This window comes from Canis lupus, chromosome 11 (genome assembly GCF_011100685.1).
Source record: "Canis lupus familiaris isolate Mischka breed German Shepherd chromosome 11, alternate assembly UU_Cfam_GSD_1.0, whole genome shotgun sequence".
In the NCBI taxonomy this organism is placed as follows: domain Eukaryota; kingdom Metazoa; phylum Chordata; class Mammalia; order Carnivora; family Canidae; genus Canis; species Canis lupus.
In genome coordinates, this window is record NC_049232.1 from 800,010 (window position 1) to 823,330 (window position 23,321).

Here is a 23,321-nt window from a genome sequence, read left to right on the forward strand (position 1 = left end):
TCATTACTGAGAACCTCCATACTTCACCCATAACTAAGCATCACTACACAGGTCACCTTCTTTTGTTCCAAACACAAAAAAGATTGACAGGTTTTTGCTCTTTTCTTTTTCTTATTAACTTGATTGTTTGGGAGAGATGTTTCCAGGTTCCCTTTGCTTAAGTTTATTAACTGCTTCACTTTTCAAAAGAAATAGTTTCAATGAATGAAGGAATGAATGAATTTAAAGGCCTCAAGTTAATTTTATTACATAGGCTATTTGTCACTTAAGTTCTCTATTATCCAGTAACTCTGGATGGTCACAAAAAGATTTCAGCAATTTCCTTTAATGTTTTCTGTAAAATTTCTAAATACTTCTTTTTAAAAATACAGACACATCAAAAGCTTATCTTTATCTGCTTTGAGCTTTAAAAGATATTAATTTATTCTTTGCCAGAGGAAAGGAAATATGTGCAGAGTGGACAGTTGTTACCCTCCAATGACAATGCTATAGAGGATCATACTACTATACTGATTAACAGTAATTAAGTTATTTGAGAAACTGACTGCAGTTATTTGTTCTAAAATCAGCATAGAACTAAACTGCTAATTATTTCCACTATGCCTAACAGCAATTCCAAAGGCTCTAACTGCAATCAAAGAGTATATGTAATGAACTTGCAAAGAGACACTTCTATGATGCATACTAAATGCAATGGAAATGTAAGCATTGGAAACATTAAAAAATTAACAAAGAGAACATTAGCAAGTTAAGGGTCTCCACACTATTGCTGATTTTCACATTACACATTTGTCAGATTTGAGAAATAAAATGAGTATTGCTTAGCTATGCAGCAGCAATTGAGGAACTTGAAAGGAGCACATAAATCTGTGACGGACACGAAACTCAATGAAATACATTATTGAATATTATTGTGAGATGAGTTCTAATTAGTAACATTAAGAGGGCACTAATTACAAGAACTGAGGGGTAAGTACAAAGTTCTAGACTTTTCTTAAGAGCTGTTGATAAATCCACATTGTTTCCATGCTTCTTTTAATAAGCCAGGAAATTATGACAGGCACAGGTTTAAGGAAAGAGCAGGATCTGGAGTCACATGACACTGGAAATTCTAGCTTGGCTGTACATTTACTTACTGTGTGATATAAGGTAAGTTACTTACCCTCTCAGAGTCTTGGGTTTTTTTCTCTCATACAAAATAGGAATAATAATAGTACCTGCCCTCATTGGACTGTAATAAAGACTAAATGAAATAACATGCATGTGAGATACTTTACACAATGCTTGAGACACAGGGCTAATAAGTGGTACCTGCCATTATGAATTTACATTCTTGTGGTTTTTTTCAAATTGCAGAAATACTGCTGAGCCAGGAAGATGACTAGACTTTCTAGGTCCACTTCATACTCTGCAATACTGAAATATTTAAGATATGAAGGATCAGACAACTATTTTTGTCATTTAAATGCATTAAGAAAAATTATTATTTCTTATACTTTTTTGCAGTCCAATAGCCACAACACTTTGCACAAATTAAATGCTCAGTAAACTAGGGTGGGTTTTATTCCAAACAAATCATAATTCAATCTGGTCTCTATAAGCAAATATTTCTCCACAATTTATAACTCTTTTACAAAGAAAATATGCAGAGGACACTGCAAAAATATATTTTACAGTTATCTCAGGAATTTACTAGAAATTCAGAAATGCAAAGAAAGGTTGGAGATTCTATCATACTATCTAAGTATAAATACACGTTTAGATATTATAAAACATTCTAGATTTCTCCATCTTCTTCATACTCACATCCAGTCCCTGTAAGTTCTCAGACTCCACTCCTGCTCTTTAACCCCAACACCACTTCCCAGGTCAGAAGCCATGATTTCTCACCTAGATTTCCAGACTGGCCTTCTATCTCTCTTCCCTCTCCCATTTCTCTCTCCCATATCAATTTTATACATGGCAGCTGGTGTCATCTTTCCAAAATGCATGTCACTTCTCTCCTTAAAACTCTAGAGGCAGCCATTTCCTTCAGATAAAACTCCCAAGATATTAGCATGGACATAAAGCCTTCCCGGTGAGCTGCTCTGTAGTTATATCTTCAAACATATCCAACTGCCACTCTCCCACTCCCTGCCCCAAATACAAATGCATCCCCAGTTAGAATAAACTGCCTTAATTCCTCAAGCACACCATTCTTTCTAGCACATTCATTTCCTCCATCTGGAGCACTCTTTTTCTTCTTCGTCATCTGGTTAACTCCCACACATCTTTTAGGTCTAGGCTAAAGTCACTTTTTCTTTTAAAAAATTTCTCCAGATTCCCTAAATTTGGATCAGGTCCTTTCTTACAAATGAAAATAGTAATCTACATTTCATTTATTCTCTCAAGAATTGTTGAGTGCCTACAGCGCTCTGTTCTAGGCATTGAGATTCAGTAATACAGATAAAGCCCAAGCTCCCCAAGAATTTATGTCATAATGGAATAGGCAGAAAATTTAATAATAATTAACATCTATTAATGGTAATACATATAATATATCAAGTAAGAATAAGTGCCTTGGAGAAAAAAGAAATTAGAATAAGGGGAATAGGATGTGTCAAATCAAGATGCGATATTTTCTTTTTTTTTAATTTTTTTAAAAATTTATTTATGATAGTCACAGAGAGAGAAAAAGAGAGAGGCACAGACATAGGCAGAGGGAGAGGCAGGCTCCATGCACCGGGAGCCCGATGTGGGATTCGATCCCAGGTCTCCAGGATCGCGCCCTGGGCCAAAGGCAGGCGCCAAACCGCTGCGCCACCCAGGGATCCCAAGATGTGATATTTTCTGATGGGATGTCAGGGAACGTAGTTCATAGAGAAGATGGCATTTGAACACAGACTTGAAATAAATGAGGGCATGAGCAAAGTGAAAGAAAGGGAGCCACACACAGTGAAAAGATCTTATGGCAAGGCCCTCAGATGGTCGAGTTTAGCTGCTTGTCCTACTTAAATAATTGATTGATTGATTTGAGAGAGAAAGCATGTGGATGTGGGGAGGAGCAGAGAGAGAGAGAGGGACAAGCAGACCCCCTACAGAGCCCAACAATGGGACTCTGAGGTCATGACTTGAGCTGAAATTAAGAATCAGACACTTAACCCACTGAGCCACCCAGGCACCCCACAGCTTGCCCTACTGAAGGGACAGCAAGAAAGCTAGTAAGGCTGAAGTAGAGTAAGGAAAAGAGGAGAGGTGAGGTTAGTGAGCAAATGGGGCCTCGGAAGCAAGCATTGCAAGGCCTTTAGTTACTTCACTACATGAGATGGAAAGCCAAAGGAAGCTTTGAGGAAAGCATATGCAGGCTACCTACCCAAATTTGTGTGCTAAGAGTAGGGGGGCAGGGGCAGCTGTCAAAGCAAGGACACCTGCTAGGCTGTTGTAATCCACAGGATGAGGGGTGATGGTGGCTTAGACTTGACTCCAAATAGCAAGGAGTGTCAAATTTCGGGTATATTTTGAAGGTAGGACCAACAGAATCTATAACAGATGGGATGTAAAAGACAAAAATCAAGAATGCCTCCAAGTTTTTTTTAATTTTTTTAATCTAAGTAACTAGATGAGTGCTACTAACATCAGGAACAGTGCAAAAGAAGAAAGAAGCATGGGAAAGACACAGAAAGTAAAGCAGCATACACTAGAATCATTCAAGTGATGACGTCGTTTAAGCAGGTGTATAACCAATCTGCCGTTTGGGAGAAGGCAGGAAAGATTCAGAATGTAGGTATTCATGGGTGAGTCACTGACACCCTCAATAAGACGCCTAGGGCGCGAGAAGAAGCAAAACAGATGAAGCCCCAGGACCAAGTTCTCATTTGGGAAGATGGAGAAAAACTAGCAAAAGAAACTGAAAAGAGGCGGCGGCACCGCCGGGGCCCGAGTGGGCTTGTCGGTCGGTGGGTCTGTGCGGCGCGGGGCGGCTGCAGCGGGGGGCGCGGGGGCGGCGGGGGCGGCGGGGGGCGCGGGGGCGGCGGGGGCGGCGGGGGGCGCGGGGGGCGCGGGGGGCGCGAGGGGCGCGGGGGGCGCGGGGGTGGCGGGGGGCGCGGGGGGCGGCGGGGGCGCGGGGGGCGCGGAGGGCGCGGGAAGAATGTTCTTGGAGGCGTGCGCTGGGATACCAGCCAAGAGGACCTAAAGGATCATTTTACCAAATTTGGGGAGGTCGTTGACTGTCCCATAAAATCGGACCCACACACTGGCCGGCCAAGAGGGGTTGGGTTTATCGTCTTCAAAGATGCGGCCAGTGTGGAGAAGGTCCTAGAGCAGAAGGAACACAGGCTGCCTGGCCGCGTCGCTGACCCCAAGAAGGCCATGGCCATGGAAAAGGACCCGGTAAAGAAAATCGTTTGTAGGGGGTCTGAATCCCGGAGCCACTGAGGAGAAGGTCAGAGAATACTTCGGCGAGTTTGGGGAGATCGAGGCCATTGAGCTTCCAAAGGATCCAAAGTCGAATAAAAGACGAGGTTTTGTCTCCGTCGCCTTTAAAGAAGAAGGACCTGTGAAGAAGGTTCTGGAGAAAAGGTCCCGTACCATCAGCGGAAGCAAGTGTGCAATCCAGGGGGCCCACGCGGAGGGCTGTGCGCAGCCTCGGGCGGCTCTGGGGGCCGTGGGAACCGCAGCCCAGGACCCGGCGGCGGCGCTGGGGCGCGGCGGAGGCCAGAGTCCAGGCACCGGGAACCAGGGCGACGGCCACCCGCGGGGCCGCGGCCCGGCTACAAGCGCAGTCGGGGTAGTCCGCACGGCGGGAGAGCAGCCCCGCGGCCACCGCGACGCCTACAAGCCATACTGAGGCTTCTTCATGCAGCAGGACGCCCGACGGCCGTCGGGACGCTTTGGTTGGGTATCGAGCGAACACAGTTCGGTACCAAATCCGACTTGGCGTACTTCCTGTGGCCTGGCCCATGTGCATCTATCCCATGGGCATCTTATTTAAATCTCCCCCCTGGAAATCAACCTCCTGCTATTTCCAGAGCTCTAGTTTGTAGGCAGCGTGTGGGGTCTCTGAGGCCAGAGCGGCATCATGGGCTCATTTTATTCCCGGGTTCCCAGAGCCAGATTGGAGGGTCTGCTTCCTGCTGCCGCGCTGCAGCCTGCACCTGTGGACCCTGGTTGTAAAGAGTAAACTGTATTCTAGAAAACCAGTGTCACCTTTTTTTCACCTTTTAGTTTTATATTATTTGTGTCATACATTTCCTGTTAATGGAAGTGTTAATTTTACTGTACTTTTTGGTACCTTTTGGGGATCTAATATATTGTAAGGTATTTTACGTGTCCTGATTTTGCCACGATCTGGATATTGAAGCTATCCAAGCTCTTGAAATAAAAATTTAACCCCCCCCCCAAAAAAAAAAACTGAAAAGACAGGAGTGAAAAAATAAATATAAACAGAAAGCGATATTCTGAAAGATAATGAAGAATGTGTTCTAAGTAGGAGAGGGCGATCACTTTGCCCAATGAAGCTGACAAGTCAAGTAAGGTAACACTAAGGATTAATCACTTAATATGGCAACATGGAGGTCATTGCTGATACTTATAAGGGATATTTTGATGGAAACATAGGATCAAAACACAATTATACAGAATTTTGGAAAGAACAAAGGAAGTAGAGTCACTGAGTGTTGACCAACTTTTCAAAGAAAGTTTTCTACAAAGAGCCATAGAGACAAGAACAGCATGACTAGAAAAAAAAAAGTGGATTCAAGAGGGTTTCTCTTTAAATAAGAGACTTATTTGTGTGCTAAGTGGAATAAATGAATGACTATTCTGTAGCCACAGGATCATTTACAATATTTGCCATAGGGCCTACTAGTATCCAATATTCTCTGGTATGCCAAAAATGCAGGAACATTCTGCAATCAATGGTCAAGTACAAAAGGTTTCATTTGCAAAACAACAGTAAAACAAACAACAAAGAGACCACCAACCTATGAATAATTTCAAACATTTGTATCTGTATTATCAACACAAGGATTAAAATAGTTCATTTTCAAATATTAAAGGCAATATATTTGTAGATTTCATGTCTGCCACAATTCTCTTTAGAGTTGAATGAAAAGATGCACTGTATTTTCTTTGGTCTTCCGGTGAATTTTTTATTATCTACATCAATAAATTGGGGAGAAAAAGAGATCAGTGGACAAGGAGAACAGAGATATGAATATCTGTTTATCTTTGGTTGCATAATGCTTTATTCTTCCAAGCAGCTGATCACTTCTCAACTTTTAGGCTGAGATCAAGTATAGTATTCTTCCAATTGATTTCTTAGTAATTAGCTTAAAATTTTGATATGAATTATCAGTAGAAATGTTTCTCTGAGAGCCCATACTCTGCTTCTTCTAGGAATAAGGGCAAGAAGCAAAAAGAGACATAGAACTACGTAATGCCAACCGTAACCCCACAATTACCAGTTACCAGATATCTGATATCTGTTCCTTGCTGTGCTTGGTGCTTTCCAAGCATTGTCTATTCTTTTCACAAAAGCCTCTGATGGCATATTATCACCTTCATACCAAAAATGAGGAAACTGATCCTTGGAGAAAATATATAACCTGACAAATGCCTCCTAATTTAGTAAGATAAGAGCTGGAGATTCAAATTCAGAACTGCTCAGTTCCAGAACATACCTCATTCCAACGTGCTGGGGTGTTTCTCTGCCACGAATTTTCTGCAGGTAGATTAAGCCTATCTACAATTCTAAAAGAGCTCTCTCCCTTCATGTTCTTTTCTACTATCCATAGTCCCCTAAAAAACTATCCTACCATTATTGTAGATAACAAACAAATACACCAGCCCCTAAGAATAAGTATGTCCTTCTCATTCACTGCTGCCTTGAAGAATACAGACTAAAGGCAGCTCTGCCTCACACTTGACTCACACAAAACTGTGATGCCTAAAAAGAATATATAAATTAGTGTTCTTATTAGTATACGATGTACTTTTTGTTTAACTACTCTTAATTTATCTTCCTTACATAATTGCATTCTGAGAAAATGTAAATGTTAAACATTAACAAGCATCACATTGCTGTGACAATAAAAGACATTTTTTGATATTGGTGACAATGAGAGAAGTTTGGGAAGTGGGAAAAGGAAGGTCTGAGTGGAGTCTTTTATAGACATATAAAATTTAAATGACAGAGCCCTTTATAATCCTGCCAGAATGTAAATTCTTGAGTGTATGAAAGACTAAAAGCTTCGTCTGTATAAAACTGACAAAATAGATCAGATTTTAATTGGCAGTAGGGTGATAATGGAAAGGAGATATGGCTTAATTGGACTTCTCTCCATGAAAGGACAGAGCTTAGTAGTGTCATTTTAATTATTTCTAGCCATTAATCCTGCAATCATCTATTACTTTCTCCATATATTACAACAGGAAGCACTCCCTGCTGCAAATGCTATGATATTTAAAAAGCAAATGCCCAGTGAAAACAAAAAGACACAGACTAGATTCATTGCCTCAGCAACTGCTCTGGAGAACCATAAACTGACTTTTAAATCATGAATGGTCAGGATGGAGAATATGGCTACTTTAATTATTAACAATACACATTCTTGATTCAGGCATCTATTTAATCATCACTCAAAGCTGTTGCATTAATTAAGTAGCTAATGTGATGCTTAAGATGTTTCCCTTTAATATGAGCCTTTGATATTCCCACACTGCTGGATGAAACATATCACTGAAAACATACTACGATAATGGCCACTTGTAGCGACTGCTATAATTGACAGTTTTTCCCCAAATGTGAAGTACTATCAGAGAAAGACATCATCATGAGCCTTCTGTTAACTGCTTCATGTATAAGTCACAGTAATTACTTTATTTCCTTTTGCTTTTCCAAGGACCCACAGACTCAATAGGTTTATTATTCCAGTTGTTACTGCATGTAACTACATAAGCTGTGTAAGACCCCACACTTACTAGTCTAAGTAAGCAATCCACACTGTAGTACTGTAGTTCATGCATGCATCTCATCTGATTCCCATTTTACCCACCCATTTCCATTTCAATTTAGTTTACAAACATTTAAATTTATATGGTTAGCCATTCTTAAAGGTAAATTTATCCAATGAGTATTTTGCCTCCAGTCATAATTTCTAAGTATTATGCTACAAACTTAAAATCAATAAAGGTACTGTTAGAGCCTAACCCAGAAAAATGCCAAAAAGTATATTTTAGTGAGAGTTTAATGAAGCCTCAAAATTGTAATTCTATTAATTTTTCAAGTTCCCTCTCATTCCTTCTGTTCTTTTTGTAGGGATTTCCACATTCTAGCAAGTGTCTTAAATTAAAAAGTAGTATTTCCTGAGTTGCATGGAGTTGACTGATTTTCCCAAATGCTTCCCAGGCAAAAATGTATTCCACTATCTTCACACTGTAGCAGATTACCAAATGTAAATTGTTACTGGTCATTTGAAATCCTTTTAGGATTGCAGGGCACACTGCATTGAATTAAAAGCACATTGGCCAGGACCCATCTAAATAAAACTGTTCTCAAATATTGTTTTTTATGAACTATACTCTTAGGGGAAAATATTAGGATAAATATTTATTTTATTAACAAATTTCCAAGATGTTGGTATAATTACAAATTCAACCTAATTTCCTATATGTGTGGTCTTCTGGAATAAGAACAAATACCTGGACATGAACTTTACACACTGAAAATGCTTCCATGGAGGCAAAATTGAGTTATACACAAAAAATCAAGGGATGAAAATCAAGTCATTTTACAGAAATTTTCAACCTCAGGACTGAAGACAAGAGATTTCTGGCCATCCAAGCACAACCACAGAATTGAGTAATACTCAGGACTGTACATTCTGGAATCTACCCAAGGAGCTCAAAGTTTGAACCAGGACTTGTCAGGTACTCAGACTGAGATTATAAACTTCCCTCTGCAGCAATCTTTTCATTTCTGAAAGAGAATATAATCCTCTTTCTTTCGTAGGGCTGCTTTGAGGATTAAGTGGGATAAATGCACAGCACCTGCAAGTGTATAGCAATAATAAATTTTCAATAATGTTATAGAATTATAATTATTATTTATAAAATTTTCTTTTATTCCGAAAATTCAGTCAGCAAGCATTCTGACTACTGTGAACTAATATGTGAATGCTGATCTATACAAAATTCTTAGAATTTTTACCTCTGGAACTATTAACCCATGACATTATTATGCGTTTTTACATCCCAAAATTGGCTTATGAACTTGGAAATAAAAGAAATAAAGAATTTTCCTATCCTCTGTCTTCACTTCTACTTCTCAGATATAACCAACATATAGTTGACCCTTGAACAACACAGGTTTGAACTGCACAAGTCCACTCACATGTGAAATTTTTTTGACAAATACAGTACATGCAAAGGTATTTTCTCTTCTTTATGATTTTCTTAACAGTTTCTTTTCAAGGGAAGCCTGGGTGGCTCAGTAGTTGAGTGTCTGCCTTCGGCTCAAGGCATGATCCCAGAATCCTGGGATGGAATCCCACATCGGACTCCCCTCAGGGAGCTTGCTTCTCCCTCTGCCTATGTTTCTTTCTCTCTCTCTCCCTCCCTCTCTCTCTCTCTTCTCTCTGTCTCTCATGGATAAATAAATACAATCTTCAAAAGAAACAAAAAATAAATAAAAAACATTCTTTCACTATCGTACTTTATTGTAAGAATACAGTATATAATACATGCAACATACAGAATATGTATTTATCTTATCAGGAAGGCTTCCAGTCAACAGCAGGCTATTAATAGTTTAGGTTTGGGGAAGTCAAAAGTTATACATGCATTTTTTTAATGCATAGGGGTTGGAACCCCTGACCCCCAGAGGCTATTCAAGGGTCAAGTATAATGAGAGTTTGGTGTATAGTTTTCCAAATAGTTTTCTGTGCTCTTCATCATTTTTAAGTACCTTTTCTAGGCCATAGTTTGTTCCACAAATAAGGGAACCTAAGGAAATAGTAAATTATATGCTTTGGGCATAATTTATAGTTTCATGGCTTTTCTAATCTGTAGTCATTTTTATTCTTCTCTTTACTGTAACATAAAGTAATCTAGCTAATCATGAGAAGAAGTTGACTACAAAAGGGGTATGGAGAAAGCTAAGAAATCTCAGACTGTATTATATATAAGATATATACATATATGTATCAGATATATATACATATTATATACATATTATAATATACATATTATATAAATGGATATATATCTGATGTACATATCACATATTATATAAATGGATGCTCATTATAAAGTGAAAGCCAAACTATAAAAACCAAAAATGTTATATACAGATGATGAGCTTGTGAAAGGAACATAAGCTCACATTCACTCCAATGCACTTTATCAGACATTTAATAAACATTCAACGGTTTCCATTAAAACCAGGACAATGAATAGGAAGAAAATGAGCATCAAGGAGCACCTACCCCTTGAAATGAAATTACCATCATTAACTTGACAATTAAAACATGAAATACTACAGCACAAAGCAGTGTGAAATAGATTATTGCATGGTCTGGAATATTCATCATAAGAGAGTAAACTGAGAGCTGGCTACTCGAATTTGTAGTCGCTTGTCTGATTTCAAATTTCTTCAGCAAAAGATACTGGATTGTGAGAATATTTCTTAAAAATCCAAGCTACAAGTGCTTAGAGAACAGAGGGCAACCTCAGAGACTCAAAAGGGAAAACATTACATTTGACGCTGAAGATTAAATGCACACCCTAACTCTATAAACCATATCCAAGTTTGCTTTTAGTGAAATGCAGTATCTGCGAACCATTTCAATTAGTTACATAACTTGTATTTGTTCTACAGAAAGGAAATGAGTCTCTTTGATCATCTATTTTTCATTCTCTCCCTTTAAGGCTAAGTACAAATGTGTGATGTTACAAACCCCAGAACTCCATGGCTCTAAATTAACTAAGGAAGAGAAATACTGAAAAGGTACAGCAGCATTTCTTAGAGTAAAAAATATTTTTAAGAACTGGATTCACAGAGAATGTCATGAATTATGACAGTTAAAACAAATGATGGAAAAGCATTTCTCAATGTCAGCAAGTCCTTCTTGGGGGTTTTTGATAAATGGGTTCAACTAAACAGTTTTAAAAGTATTATAAAACAGGGAACTATATCTAATCTCTTCTAAAATCTCTCTTTATGTTATGTACAAGGCTGATGCCCAAACTCTGAGAGTCAGTGGAATAACCACAAACAATTTTAAATCTATTAGCTCCAAAAGAGCAAGTGATCCCCACAAGGTCTTATGCAGTCAGGTTTAAAAAAAAAAAAAAAGGCAAACTGATCATCCTCAACATGCATTGTCTTTCAGCCCACTGGTATTGTATAATTAATTTAGACATTGCTGCATTTAATGAAATAAGTGATTTATTAGTAGTTGATAAGATCAAGGGCAAAATATTTCACAATGTTTTGTTAGTAAAAAGCAACCAAGAAGAAAAACATTTACTGGCTATTAAGGATAATCTAATAAAACAAGGACAGTAACTTTCAAAGCATAGAATTTGCTTAGAGGTCAAGTTCTTTCCTGTACTATATCCTCCCTGCCTCTTACCTTGGCTGGCCCCAGCAGGCCAGCTGATCTCCCACTGACCTACTGTTTGCCTCTAGGGGGCTGTTCCCATGATATGAAAGTAGTTGCTTCTTTCTCCACTTCTTTTTGTGGGGTCTGTTTTTAAGCTCAAAGTGCCATCTCCATCAGGAGGCCACTCAAATCTCCATCTTGCCTCCCAGCCCTGAGCATAAAGCTGACTTAATATCTTCTCTATGAATTCACAACACTTTGCTCGTGGTGATCTTCAGGCATACCAAGGATTTCCCTTGTACAAAGACCTGCAATAAAATATTTTGATATTTCCAAATGGAAGCAAGAAAGTCTGGTCATGTCACTGTCACCATTTATCTGCTTTGAGTTGTGCAAGATTTGAGTCAAGATAAGTTATGGATTGGACAGGTGGTGAGAGAGGAAGACAAAAACATTTCTTTGTTTAAGATTTATTTATGAGACACACACACACACACACACACACACCACACACAAGAGAGAGAGAGAGAGAGGAGGCAGAGACAGAGGCAAGCAGGCTCCATGCAGGGAGCCCGATGTGGGATTCGATCCCGGGTCTCCAGGATCAGGTTCCTGGGCTAAAAGCGGTGCTAAACCGCTGGGCCACTCAGGCCCCTATTTGTGCTTCTTCTTCTTTTTTTTTTTTAAGTTAGAACAAACATGTCTTGGGGGAGCAAGATGGCGGAAGAGCAGGGTCCCCAAATCACCTGTCTCCACCAAATTACCTAGAAACCTTCAAATTATCCTGAAAATCTATGAATTCGGCCTGAGATTTAAAGAGAGACCAGCTGGAATGCACAGTGAGAAGAGTTCGCGCTTCTATCAAGGTAGGAAGACGGGGAAAAAAAAAAAGAAACAAAGGCCTCCAAGGGGGAGGGGCCCGCGAGGAGCCGGGCTGAGGCCGGGGCGAGTGTCCCCAGGACAGGAGAGCCCCGTCCCGGAGGAGCAGGAGCTGCACCGACCTTCCCGGGGGAAAGGGGCTCGCGGGAGGTGGAGCAGGACCCAGGAGGGCGGGGATGCCCTCGGGCTCCCGGGACAGTAACAGCAACTGCGCCCCGGAGAGTGCGCCGAGCTCCCTAAGGGCTGCAGCGCACGGCGGGACCCGGCGGGACCCGGAGCAGCTGAGGGGCTCGGGCGGCGGCTCCGCGGAGGGGGCTGCGGGGGGAGCAGCTCGAGGGGCTCGGGCAGAGGAAGAGGCTCCGTGCGGAGGGGGCTGCGCGGTTCCAGGAGCAGCTCGGAGGGGCTGGCGGGGCGCTCCGCGGAGGGGGCTGCGCGGCCCGGGAGCGCGAATCCACCAGCGCAGGCCCGGAGCACAGGGCGCCGGGACACAGCCCAGGATCCGCCTCCCCCGGGACAGGCAGAGGCCGGGAGGGCCCAGGACAGCGAGGACGCTCCTGCCCCAGCTGAGCAGATCAGCGGCCCCGCCCGGAGCCTCCAGGCCCTGCAGACGGAGAGCTCTAGCCTGGGCTGAATCCAGGTTTCCAGAGCTGCCCCGCCACTGGGGCTGTTCCTCCTGCGGCCTCACGGGGTAAACAACCCCCACTGAGCCCTGCACCAGGCAGGGGCACAGCAGCTCCCCCAACTGCTAACACCTGAAAATCAGCACAACAGGCCCCTCCCCCAGAACACCAGCTAGACGGACAACTTCCAGGAGAAGCCAAGGGACTTAAAGTACACAGAATCAGAAGATACTCCCCTTGTTTTTTTTTTTTTTTTTTTTTTTTTTTTGCTTTTTGATTTGTTTCCTTCCCCCCCCCTTTTTTCTTTTCTTCTTTTTCTTCTCTTTTCTTTTTTTTTTTTTCGTTTTTTCTTCCCTTTTTTTTTCTCTTTCTCTTTTCTTTCCTTCTTTCTCTCCTCTCTTTTTCTCTTTTTCCCAATACAACTTGCTTTTGGCCACTCTGCACTGAGCAAAATGACTAGAAGGAAAACCTCACCTCAAAAGAAAGAATCAGAAACAGTCCTCTCTCCCACAGAGTTACAAAATCTGGATTACAATTCAATGTCAGAAAGCCAATTCAGAAGCACTATTATACAGCTACTGGTGGCTCTAGAAAAAAGTATAAAGGACTCAAGAGACTTCATGACTGCAGAATTTAGAGCTAATCAGGCAGAAATTAAAAATCAATTGAATGAGATGCAATCCAAACTAGAAGTCCTAACGACGAGGGTTAACGAGGTGGAAGAACGAGTGAGTGACATAGAAGACAAGTTGATAGCAAAGAGGGAAACTGAGGAAAAAGAGACAAACAATTAAAAGACCATGAAGATAGATTAAGGGAAATAAACGACAGCCTGAGGAAGAAAAACCTACGTTTAATTGGGGTTCCCGAGGGCGCCGAAAGGGACAGAGGGCCAGAATATGTATTTGAACAAATTCTAGCTGAAAACTTTCCTAATCTGGGAAGGGAAACAGGCATTCAGATCCAGGAAATAGAGAGATCCCCCCCTAAAATCAATAAAAACCGTTCAACACCTCGACATTTAATTGTGAAGCTTGCAAATTCCAAAGATAAAGGAAGATCCTTAAAGCAGCAAGAGACAAGAAATCCCTGACTTTTATGGGGAGGAGTATTAGGGTAACAGCAGACCTCTCCACAGAGACCTGGCAGGCCAGAAAGGGCTGGCAGGATATATTCAGGGTCCTAAATGAGAAGAACATGCAACCAAGAATACTTTATCCAGCAAGGCTCTCATTCAAAATGGAAGGAGAGATAAAGAGCTTCCAAGACAGGCAGCAACTAAAAGAATATGTGACCTCCAAACCAGCTCTGCAAGAAATTTTAAGGGGCTCTTAAAATTCCCCTTTAAGAAGAAGTTCAGTGGAACAGTCCACAAAAACAAAGACTGAATAGATATCATGATGACACTAAACTCATATCTCTCAATAGTAACTCTGAATGTGAACGGGCTTAATGACCCCATCAAAGGCGCAGGGTTTTCAGACGGGATTAAAAAGCAGGACCCATCTATTTGCTGTCTACAAGAGACTCATTTTAGACAGAAGGACACCTACAGCCTGAAAATAAAAGGTTGAGAACCATTTACCATTCGATGGTCCTCAAAAGAAAGCAGGGGTAGCCATCCTTATCAGATAAACTAAAATTTACCCCAAAGACTGTATGAGAGATGAAGAGGGACACTATATCATACTTAAAGGATCTATTCAACAAGAGGACTTAACAATCCTCCAATATATATGCTCCGAATGTGGGGAGTGCCAAATATATAAATCAATTATTAACCAAGTGAAGAAATACTTAGATAATAATACACTTATACTTGGTGACTTCAATCTAGCTCTTTCTATAACTCGATAGGTCTTCTAAGCAAACATCTCCAAAGAAACGAGAGCTTTAAATGATACACTGGACCAGATGGATTTTCACAGATATCTACCGAACTTTACATCCAAACTCAACTGAATACCACCTTCTTCTCAAGCGCACATGGAACTTTCTCCAGAATAGACCACATATTGGGTCACAAATCGGGTCTGAACCGATACCAAAGATTGGGATTGTCCCCTGCATATTCTCGACCATAATGCCTTGAAATTAGAACTAAATCACAACAAGAAGTTTGGAAGGACCTCAAACACGTGGAGGTTAAGGACCATCCTGCTAAAAGATAAAGGGTCAACCAGGAAATTAAGGAAGAATTAAAAAGATTCATGGAAACTAATGAGAATGAAGATACAACCGTTCAAAATCTTTGGGATGCAGCAAAAGCAGTCCTAAGGGGGAAATACATCGCAATACAAGCATCCATTCAAAAACTGGAAAGAACTCAAATACAAAAGCTAACCTTACACATAAAGGAGCTAGAGAAAAAACAGCAAATAGATCCTACACCCAAGAGAAGAAGGGAGTTAATAAAGATTCGAGCAGAACTCAACGAAATCGAGACCAGAAGAACTGTGGAACAGATCAACAGAACCAGGAGTTGGTTCTTTGAAAGAATTAATAAGATAGATAAACCATTAGCCAGCCTTATTAAAAAGAAGAGAGAGAAGACTCAAATTAATAAAATCATGAATGAGAAAGGAGAGATCACTACCAACACCAAGGAAATACAAACGATTTTAAAAACATATTATGAACAGCTATACGCCAATAAATTAGGCAATCTAGAAGAAATGGACGCATTCCTGGAAAGCCACAAACTACCAAAACTGGAACAGGAAGAAATAGAAAACCTGAACAGGCCAATAACCAGGGAGGAAATTGAAGCAGTCATCAAAAACCTCCCAAGACACAAGAGTCCAGGGCCAGATGGCTTCCCAGGGAATTTTATCAAACGTTTAAAGAAGAAACATACCTATTCTCCTAAAGCTGTTTGGAAAGATAGAAAGAGATGGAGTACTTCCAAATTCGTTCTATGAAGCCAGCATCACCTTAATTCCAAAGCCAGACAAAGACCCCACCAAAAAGGAGAATTACAGACCAATATCCCTGATGAACATGGATGCAAAAATTCTCAACAAGATACTGGCCAATAGGATCCAACAGTACATTAAGAAAATTATTCACCATGACCAAGTAGGATTTATCCCTGGGACACAAGGCTGGTTCAACACCCGTAAAACAATCAATGTGATTCATCATATCAGCAAGAGAAAAACCAAGAACCATATGATCCTCTCATTGGATGCAGAGAAAGCATTTGACAAAATACAGCATCCATTCCTGATCAAAACTCTTCAGAGTGTAGGGATAGAGGGAACATTCCTCGACATCTTAAAAGCCATCTATGAAAAGCCCACAGCAAATATCATTCTCAATGGGGAAGCACTGGGAGCCTTTCCCCTAAGATCAGGAACAAGACAGGGATGTCCACTCTCACCACTGCTATTCAACATAGTACTGGAAGTCCTAGCCTCAGCAATCAGACAACAAAAAGACATTAAAGGCATTCAAATTGGCAAAGAAGAAGTCAAACTCTCCCTCTTCGCCGATGACATGATACTCTACATAGAAAACCCAAAAGTCTCCACCCCAAGATTGCTAGAACTCATACAGCAATTCGGTAGCGTGGCAGGATACAAAATCAATGCCCAGAAGTCAGTGGCATTTCTATACACTAACAATGAGACTGAAGAAAGAGAAATTAAGGAGTCAATCCCATTTACAATTGCACCCAAAAGCATAAGATACCTAGGAATAAACCTACCAAAGATGTAAAGGATCTATACCCTCAAAACTATAGAACACTTCTGAAAGAAATTGAGGAAGACACAAAGAGATGGAAAAATATTCCATGCTCATGGATTGGCAGAATTAATATTGTGAAAATGTCAATGTTACCCAGGGCAATATACACGTTTAATGCAATCCCTATCAAAATACCATGGACTTTCTTCAGAGAGTTAGAACAAATTATTTTAAGATTTGTGTGGAATCAGAAAAGACCCCGAATAGCCAGGGGAATTTTAAAAAAGAAAACCATATCTGGGGGCATCACAATGCCAGATTTCAGGTTGTACTACAAAGCTGTGGTCATCAAGACAGTGTGGTACTGGCACAAAAACAGACACATAGATCAGTGGAACAGAATAGAGAATCCAGAAGTGGACCCTGAACTTTATGGGCAACTAATATTCGATAAAGGAGGAAAGACTATCCATTGGAAGAAAGACAGTCTCTTCAATAAATGGTGCTGGGAAAATTGGACATCCACATGCAGAAGAATGAAACTAGACCACTCTCTTTCACCATACACAAAGATAAACTCAAAATGGATGAAAGATCTAAATGTGAGACAAGATTCCATCAAAATCCTAGAGAAGAACACAGGCAACACCCTTTTTGAACTCGGCCATAGTAACTTCTTGCAAGATACATCCACGAAGGCAAAAGAAACAAAAGCAAAAATGAACTATTGGGACTTCATCAAGATAAGAAGCTTTTGCACAGCAAAGGATACAGTCAACAAAACTCAAAGACAACCTACAGAATGGGAGAAGATATTTGCAAATGACATATCAGATAAAGGGCTAGTTTCCAAGATCTATAAAGAACTTATTAAACTCAACACCAAAGAAACAAACAATCCAATCATGAAATGGGCAAAAGACATGAACAGAAATCTCACAGAGGAAGACATAGACATGGCCAACATGCATATGAGAAAATGCTCTGCATCACTTGCCATCAGGGAAATACAAATCAAAACCACAATGAGATACCACCTCACACCAGTGAGAATGGGGAAAATTAACAAGGCAGGAAACAACAAATGTTGGAGAGGATGCCGAGAAAAGGGAACCCTCTTACACTGTTGGTGGGAATGTGAACTGGTGCAGCCACTCTGGAAAACTGTGTGGAGGTTCCTCAAACAGTTAAAAATATACCTGCCCTACGACCCAGCAATTGCACTGTTGGGGATTTACCCCAAAGATACAAATGCAATGAAACGCCGGGACACCTGCACCCCGATGTTTATAGCAGCAATGGCCACGATAGCCAAACTGTGGAAGGAGCCTCGGTGTCCAACGAAAGATGAATGGATAAAGATGTGGTTTATGTATACAATGGAATATTACTCAGCTATTAGAAATGACAAATACCCACCATTTGCTTCAACGTGGATGGAACTGGAGGGTATTATGCTGAGTGAAGTAAGTCAGTCCGAGAAGGACAAACATTATATGTTCTCATTCATTTGGGGAATATAAATAATAGTGAAAGGGAATATAAGGGAAGGGAGAAGAAATGTGTGGGAAATATCAGAAAGGGAGACAGAACGTAAAGACTGCTAACTCTGGGAAACGAACTAGGGGTGGTAGAAGGGGAGGAGGGCGGGGGGTGGGAGTGAATGGGTGACGGGCACTGGGGTTATTCTGTATGTTAGTAAATTGAACACCAATAAAAAAAAAAAAAAAGAACAAACATGTCTTGAATATGAGGTTGCTGCCAGAATATGAGCTAGCCATTTTATGTCTATTAACAACTTAACCTGAAATAATCCTATGTGTTAGACATATCATTATGCACATTTTCCTGAGTAGAAAATTGCAACTCAGAAAGTCCCTTGCTTTTAACCCAGTGTGAATCTGGGTTGCTGATCAAATGAGGTACAGTGTAAATCACCTTAGTGAAGTCTGATAGCAGAACACATAGCAATTAAAAGCAAATGTGATGTTGAAAGCAAACAAGCTTATGTTTAAGTCTTAATTCTGTTGCTTATGAGCCAAAACTTAGACAAGATATGTATCTCACTTGGCCCCAGCTGCTCCAAGGCACTGTAGAGAAAATAATGATACCAACTTCACGGGGCTTTGTGGTAGGGTGTCAAATTCTGCTGAGACTATCGGCACACACAAGTAATATAATGTCAAGTCCATCTTCTGGAAATTAAACTATTTCCTTCTTGTAAAACTTTAAAGGAAAAGTTGTCCTAAAAAGTGATTCATTGTATGAGGTATTTTAAAAATTGTGGTGTAGAAAGTTATTGAAGACAGACCTCCTTTCTTAATAATTCTTGCCCCATAACATCCTTCTCATTTCTTTTTTTTAAGATTTTATTTATTTATCATGAGAGACACAGAGGCAGAGACAAAGGCAGAGGGAGAAGCAGGTTTTCAGGCAGGGAGCCGATGTGGGACTCCATCCCGGAACTCCAGGATCAGGCCCTGGGCTAAAGGCGGTGCTAAACCACTGAACCACCCAGGTGTCCCACTCCTTCTCATTTCTAAAGCCAAATGTAAAAACGTCTCTCAGTATTAAAAAGAAGACTGGTGAGAGCAGGAAGGAAAATGAGGCATGTGCATCTCCTAAGAGAGAAAACAAAATATAAGTTTATTTGCACTGATTTTACGGTGTCTTTTTAATCTTTAATTTCACATAGAGTTTAGTCCTTTGCCCAGAAGAAGAAGGATTCTTCACTAACCCGACGTTCACACTCTCAGAACTACATTTACTATAGGCAAGTTGAAACAGACAGCAGCCCAGAAAAGAGTAGCTGGGTTCCCAATGAAGCTACCTCACAAATGTCTCCACCTCCTAGGACAGTGAATACAAGGACCCCTCAGAGGCTGTCACCATGCTTCCGGTTGCTTCACCACCAAGGATATCACAAAGTTTAATCTGAGTGATTACACTGTGCTTGTGCCAACGAGGCAAAACCACAAAACAGGCATTAGGAAGCCCACTTGTTACCGAGAGCTCTGGAAGGATGCCCTTCCTGATGCTAGCTCCACACCCTGAGGTGATGTCAAGAGAACTCTCCAGCTTCCCTATCTTCTATTTTACCAAGATTCTGTGGGTAATAATGAGACCGTCTAAGTTGTATCTTAGGTTTCTTTTCAAAGGCCATACAATTGCATTACTATCATTACAAGATACACTGAGGCATATTAAAAGTTAGAATTTGAGCAACAATTGATTTCAATTGGGCAGCACCCAAACTGATAGTGGTAGGGGAAAACTTTTATAGAGACAAGACTGAAGCAAAGAAAGAAGATTGGCTATAGCTTAAAGCCTTACTGGCCTTACTGGCTGCTTGTTATTGGCTGGCTTGTCTTAAATTTCAATTTCTAACCCTGAGGTATTTATAAGCCGATTTTGCTTTCCTTTCCAAGGTGCCACAACCTCAGTGTCACATGACTCTATCCAGGCCTCCTTGTTTAATTAAATCAACACTATTTAAAATATGTTTGTATTTTCTAGTTATATTAGATGAGACCCAAATTAATTTTTACAAATAAAACTTTATAGGTGTCATGATAAATTAAAAACAGTACTTTCAAGAAACATGGAAAAGGAAGTACATAAAAAAGAATGACGAGACTTAAAATGTCTTGCTCTTTCTTTATAATATTAACAGAAATATTTTTATAAAGAAGATAACTAGTTGGATTTCTTCACTTTTATCTATTTCATCATGGCCAGAGTCTTTCTTTCACTCTCCACTGTTAAGTATTCATTTGTCCAAGTTCCCTTTGAAACATAAACCGTGATTGGCTAAACCTTTTCCCCTACAATTATCTGCAAACTCCAAGTTTAAGTTATTCAACAGCTATCACATTAATTATGTCTATCTGCTAAATTATTCCCACAAGTCCTATAGATGTTCTTTGAAATGGAGCATTCATTCTGTATTTATGCATATTCCATTATGTTACAGATCATTTTATTAAGAGAAGCAATCACAAGGATCGACTTTTATGATAAATAATCTAATATCCATACTCCTTCCTTTATGCTTGCTCATTTTCATAATGCTGTGTGTTAGAAGAGAAAAACTACTGCTTATCCAGACTGCTGATCTTCTGCTACTTTTGCAACATTTTACTTCTGTGGTTTCCCATAGGAAAGCTGTAAGAGCGTGGTAGATACTGTTTAAAAATACTATTTAATTATTTATAGCATCGAATTAAATTAAAAGAAATCTAAAATGACAACTTGAGTCTATTTTTTTAAGATTTTATATATTCATGAAAGATAGAGAGGGCAGAGACATAGGCAGAGGGAGAAGCAGGCTCCTCACAGGGAACCTGATGTAGGACTTGATCCCAAGACCGGGATCACACCCTGAGCCAAAGGCAGACACTGAACTGCTGAGCCACCCCGGGGTCCCAAATTGAGTCTATTTTTGGAGCATTTTAAACACATGATGCTCCCTGTATACTCTTTCAATGGCAGAAATGGCAAAAAATATATATGCAAATAATGAGTAACAATGATGGATGTAATAATGATATATAATATTATATGTGTATGCATGTGTATGTATATATACATATACATATTTATTAACATATTTATGTATATACACCATGCTCTTAGTTTTAAGCCAAGCTTACTAGAAGTAAATAATGGGAGAGCTTTCATTGATTTAAGCAGGGTTCACTTAAGCCTTACTATTTGCCAAGCATTATTCCAAGCTCCAGGCAGAGGTATTACAAAACTGAACACTCTTCCAAGAACTTTTATAGCAGTGATGAAGAAAATCATCCAAATAGACCCTTCATCTCTCCTGTAACCCTAAGCAAGAGAAGAGACATTCACAAAAGCAGATATGCTATGACAAGTGTGTACCAGCTGGATATTCTGATCATTGATTAAATGTAGTAAAAATGTGTATTAGGTTAAACGTATGCCAATTATGTTAATATGATTTTGGGTCTACGTGCTCTTTTTGTTTGTTGGTATACCTGTGTTGGTTACAATGCTACAAGCTCCTTGAGAGCAGACTGGTTACTGTCTAAATATTTCTGTGTCTTCATAATGCCTACACATAGGCAGTGTTTTGAAAATGTTAGTGAAGCTAAAAGATATACTCAGTGGAATATAAAAGACAGTGTGCTTTATATGGATATAAATCCCAGAAATAATACTGCCATAATACATGCTGAAGTGCTTATATGTATCAAGTTTATTATCTAAGCCCCTCTTGGCAGCAAGTATAGACAACAGAGGTTGTAAACATACAACTGGACATTACAGATGACAATAAAAGAAGTAAAAAATGAGTTGGCTATCATAACCATAAAAGTTATATTGTAAATACATTCCTTTCAATGGTAAAGAGAAGAAGAACAACAGAATAATGAAATGATATTTTCATTGTTGGCATGTTCCTAGCTACCCTGAATAATAGGCCAAAGTAACAAGATATCAGATGCTATTAAAGACACACAGCATAAAATCACAGTAGAACTGTTCATTAGCTAGAAGTAGTCTTCTGAAGGATCATATATAATACCTCGATCTCAAATTTTATAGTGAAAAAAAGTCCTTGATCATATTAATGCCATTGTTTTTTGACTCTGTTCCACTGTAATCATGATTAATTGTCTTAAGATGTACACCTTACATGTTCAGGTGCAAATAGCCTAAAATAGATTAATGCTTGACACTAAATTGGATTTTTTTCCCCACATACAGGAAAACAATCATCAGGCAGACAAGCAACCACATTATCATTCACAAGAGATTGCTTTTTCAAGGAATCAGCATAAAATAAAATATTGACAATCTAGTGCAGTGCTGTTTATATGGAGGAATTAGAAAGTAGCTGTATCAGCCCAGGCTACGTGGCTTTAAAACTGTACTGCCACTATTTGAGATGAAGTCTGAAAGTTAGAGCTGTATAGAAGAGGCATGAGCTCTAGATGACAGGCAGGACTCCTGGAGACTCTGGCTCTGAAACACTCATTTAATGTATAATCCATATATTTACAACAAGTTATCCCCAAGGAACTGTCTGCTTCCTAGTAATTCTATCAAATGACTGAGCTACAAAAACGAAAAGCCGATCAACTTTGGATGCTCTTCCCCCCTAAACTTCATTCAAACTTAATGTAAGAAGAATAAATAAAGGGGATATAGTCCTACCATCTTCAGCACCTCCCATCAGGCTGTCTCCTGCCATGCTTGAACCCCAGAGAAAGGCAAAAAAGGGCCTCTTTTTCTATGCATTTTAGCATCATGGTGGAATTTGGTGTTACAGACAATAAAACAACAGACCTCAAGGCCTGAGGGTGAGCAAGATACTTGGCCCAATTCATTCAAATTGATCACGACGGTATGACTCTGGAAGAATTTGCAAAGTATGCACACAGTGCTGAATAAAAGACTAAATATGACATCTTATATGATTCCCTTGATACAAAGTTCAAAAAGAGACACAACCAAACCACAGAGGTAGATGTCAGAATAATGGGTTACCTTTGCGAAGAAAGAAGGAACAGTGATGGAA

The 23,321-nt window shown here is 39.9% G+C and overlaps 1 protein-coding gene and 1 pseudogene across 1 annotated transcript in view; one reads left to right on the plus strand and one right to left on the minus strand.

Annotated features, from left to right (window-relative positions):
• LOC481472 (T-cell-specific guanine nucleotide triphosphate-binding protein 2-like) overlaps positions 1 to 23,321 on the minus strand; it is a 297,728-nt gene that overhangs the window by 45,368 nt on the left and 229,039 nt on the right.
• Positions 4,103 to 4,825, plus strand: LOC119876758 (annotated as a pseudogene).